Consider the following 4,761-nt stretch of genomic DNA (forward strand, 5'->3'; position numbering starts at 1 on the left):
CAGCAACAGTGAACCACCCACAACAAAATATCACACCTAGTAACAAAATATCCACCCAAGCAACATTAGACCCCCCTCACCCCCAGCAGCAACAATAGATCCTCCAGCAGCCAGTAAAAATAGGCCTTTCCCTCAACAGTAGATCCCTCCCAGCAACATAAGACCCCCCCAGGAACAATAGATTCCCCATCAGCAACAATAGACCCTCACACAAAATCAGATCCCCAAGCGTGACAATAGATTCCCCAGCAGCCAACATCAATAGGCCCTCCAGCATACCCCACACCCCATGCTATTACAAACATTCAGTGCTGGAGGTGCCGGTCGCCGGAACTGCGTTCCCCCGCGTTCCTGCTGAAAAAAAGCCCTGATTACATCCCAATTCTTGTTGGCATCCACAAAGAGAATGCCTTTTGCAGACCAAAGGCCCCCTGTCTGACTAACTCTTTATGTATGAAGATGAATAGTGGCACTATCCCCCCTAATTGTGGGAGTGTGAAGGGCACTACCGTACACCCTGATGCTGTAAAGTGAGCTGGAAGTGCACTTCCAGCTCACTTTACAGCATCAGGGTGTGCGGTAGTGCCCTTCTCACTCCCACAATAAGGGGGGATAGCGCCACTATTCATCTTCATATTTTAGGGGTGGATTCAGTTTACACATATTTTATATTTAAAGTGGCAGCTCCAATTGGGTCGTCTATATTCAGTCAAGCGCAGAGGTGGTAGTGCAGGCTTGGGCATTTTTTTTTGCCTGTTTACCTACAGTTTATATAACTCCTTATGTACCCTAGGCCTACAGAACCTACTGACTGGCAGGGTACAGTTGCCTCGCAACTCTGGGTCGGTAGGCCAGGTTTGCTAAAATAACTGCCCAAATGGTGGCTCCTGTTGTTCCTGGTTAGCTACATCTAGTTGAATTTTGTCAACTACAGCTGAGAATGTTCAAAGTGCAATAACAATATATCCTGCTCTCCCCCCCACATCAATTGTTCTAGGTGTGTGAAGGTGGTTGTGTTTTCAGACACCCAAAAATGGTTTCTTCCAAAAATATTCTGGGAGCTTTAGGACATTGACCACAGCGGGCCTACAGGCTGCAAAGACCAAGAGGCTAGTAAACGGGTGGTGGTCGGGAAGTCTTCCTATGGGGACACCTGTTCCAGTGACCACCTGTTGTGTCTACGGGACTGGAAGAAAAAGATGATCTCCCCACTGGGACACAGATGGCAAAACAACTTAAATGCCGCGTACACACGGTCGGACTTTATGGCTACAAAAGTTCAACAGCCTGTCCGACAGACTTTCGACGGCCTTTTGGCGGACTTGCGGCGGACTTTCTTACGAGCGGACTTGCGTACATACGATCACACAAAAGTCCGACAGATTCGTACGTGATGACGTACACCAGACTAAAATAAGGAAGTTGATAGCCAGTAGCCAATAGCTGCCCTAGCGTGGGTTTTTGTCCGTCGGACTAGCCTACAGACGAGCGGATTTCTGGGTCCGGCGGAGTTACGACGTAAAGATTTGAAGCATGTTCCAAATCTAAAGTCCGTCAGATTTGCGGCTGGAAAAGTCAGCTGAAAGTCCGGGGAAGCCCACACACATAGTTACATAGTAGGTGAGGTTGAAAAAAGACACAAGTCGATCAAGTCCAACCTATGTGTGATTATGTGTCAGTATTACATTATATATCCCTGTATGTTGCGGTCATTCAGGTGATTATCTAATAGTTTCTTGAAGCTATCGATGTCCCCCGCTGAGACCACCGCCTGTGGAAGGGAATTCCACATCCTTGCCGCTCTTACAGTAAAGAACCCTCTACGTAGTTTAAGGTTAAACCTCTTTTCTTCTAATTGTAATGAGTGGCCACGAGTCTTATTAAACTCTCTTCTGCGAAAAAGTTTTATCCCTACACGATCGGATTGTCCACCGGATTTGGTCTGTCTGCGTCCGTCTGACTTTTGTAGACGAAAAGTCTGATCGTGTGTACGCGGCATTATCCTTTCCATATGCCGTCCAAAATGAAAAAAAAAAGTTCAGGCTTTGGATACACTTTGTGTGTAAGTATTATGTGTCTTCATAGTCATAACCTATTGGTTTTATTATTGTCACTCCAGATGCAAAATGCCTAGATGTTTTTGACATTTATATTTGGTAATAAGAGACATGCACTTTATATTAATAAAGTAGAGATCTTGCGAGCCACAACAATCCAGCGCCTATAAAGCGAAAATAATAATAATATCCAGCTGCAGACACAGTTCGCGTTTCATAATCGTGCTAAAATGATATAAAGAAATAAGTGTGTTGCGCTAGAAAAAAATCATAATAAATATATGCCTATAGCCTATGTGTAAATTTGCATCAAGTGTGTATCAATCAAATGCAGAACGTATGTGATATATTCATAAAACATCAAATGTCAATCAAGTAAACCAAGTAGTAAATTCATAAGTGACAGTTCATACCAGAAAAAGTTTTAAAGTGTCGATCTCCAGCTGGTTCAATCAATACATTGTGCTCATCTTGCACCCGTTTCAGAAAAGTGTGAATTTTCCTTCTTGTAGCCGATCATTTAGCGTACTGTACAGGAGCCCCATCCATCCCTGGAGAGGATCTGCTTGTTGCAGGGGAGATCAGGATGTCTTGCAGCAGGGAAGAAGCTGCCACTCCTTGCAGGTCCAGCTGGAAATCGACATCTGCATTTCAGTATAGAGCCCGGGGGTGGCTCCATAGCGTGTTTGGACGTAGTTAACCACTGTGTCACATGCTCTGAGGTGAGCACAACAGCCTTGGGGGGGGGGGGGTCACTGGAGTGCACCAGAGCGTGGTTTTGCAGCACTATAGATTGGATGAGCATGCTGGATGATATTACATATGGACACTGTTTTACACGTTTTATTTGGCATTTATTATGTATGATTTTTGCTTATCACAAAGGAACATCTGATAGAATCTTTTGGTGTATATGCATAGCACTGTGCACTTTCACATTTTATGTTGCACTTTTGATATTGCGTATGCACATTGCACTTTAAGACTTTTTCTGGTATGAACTGTCACTTATGAATTTACTACTTGGTTTACTTATTTATTTATTTATTTATTTCAGGTACTTATATAGCGCCGTCAATTTACACAGCGCTTTACATATACATTGTACATTCACATCAGTCCCTACCCTCAAGGAGCTTACAATCTAAGGTCCCTAACTCACATTCATACATACTAGGGACAATTTAGACAGGATCCAATTAACCTACCACTTGATTGACATTTGATGTTTTATGAATATATCACATACGTTCTGTATTTGATTGATACACACTTGATGCAAATTTACACATAGGAATATATTTATTATGATTTTTTGTAGCGCAACATACTTATTTCTTTATATGTACTTTATATTGACATGTTTTTCTAGTTATTTTTTTCTTTCTTTTATCTTAACATTCTTTCCCTTTTATTTCATTGGCACAAAACTATTGAATATTAAACAAACAATTAAAATGTGTGTGGGGTGCCAAAGAAATGTAGCACCCTGATGTTTAGGCAGGATTGCTATTAAATTTAGTCGCCTTGGCCAATTGTTAGGGGATCAATTGATTTCTCCTTAATTCTGGCATTGCTGCGCTTTTCACCAGGTGGCATTGTGGCTGGTGACATTGGATAAGACATGGGCATAGCAAGGACAGATTATGAATGAATGGGGTATCTCAGCCAATGGGCAGGGATTTTTCCTTGGGTCCCTTGGCCTGCTGGGTAAGCCTATTTATTTGGGTGGAGTCAGGTGATTGGGGTTCTGTGCCACCTGGACGGCTGTCTGGGTGGACTTGTGTCATATTGCCCCGGGCTGCTAGGCCCGAAACCTAAGGCCTATTCCCGGGGACATCTGGCTGCTAGGCTGTCTGAGGGCCTATCAAGAAGCAGGAAAAGCAGGGTAGGGTTGGGACTGCAGGCTTGTAGTCCAACCAGAAGTAACAGTTCTGCCGGCCGGGGAACCCGTTGTGGTCGGAGGTCAAGGGGAAGCTGTTGCCACTAAGGGACCATCCACCTTGTTACTGGGGACCACTGTGAGTAAGCTGAGGCCAGTACCAGAGCAGTCTTCTCGCCAGCCAGGGACAGTGAAAAAGTGGGGCAACTTCAGAAAGTCCCAAGTCAGGGGACCCAGCAGGGAAGCGGGAGTGACGCTTGAGGAAGATACTGAGTGCTAACAGTGGAAGAGCTCAGGAGATCCAGTGGTTGGTGGATTTGAAGTCTAGTGAGAGAGACTGGGAGCTCGTTGAGTGAAGACCCACAGTGAGTGATGGTGGGGTAAACTAAGAACTGTTTGTGTTGCAAATAGTTGACTTCAATTGCTGTTAGTAACTACTATAAGCTTGTTGCCATAGGAGACAGCGGTCCTTACTATACAGCATTCTAAAAGTGTCTGGCGCCCACCAGTTCATCTTGCATTACACCCACCAAGCCTTGCAACACACGCTGCATGGAAGGATGTCAGCTGTCCCTAACTCTGGAGGTTACCATTAGGCTTCGAGGGGCCCGGGACTTTGCTACAGAAAGAACACAAACTTATAGTTTAATGGAATGAAAATTGTCATGTTAGTTTTGGCCATTGATTCAGACAGAGGGTCAGCTGGTGAGATGGAGGGACATGGTGAGTGTGTGTGATGTGACAGCTGCCTCTATCTGTCCCTGCGTTCCATAACCCTCAGCTGTTCCCGGACAGTCAGAAATAACTGGGTGTGGGTGGCGG

Source organism: Aquarana catesbeiana, linkage group LG06 (assembly GCF_042186555.1).
Source record: "Aquarana catesbeiana isolate 2022-GZ linkage group LG06, ASM4218655v1, whole genome shotgun sequence".
NCBI classification, from domain to species: domain Eukaryota; kingdom Metazoa; phylum Chordata; class Amphibia; order Anura; family Ranidae; genus Aquarana; species Aquarana catesbeiana.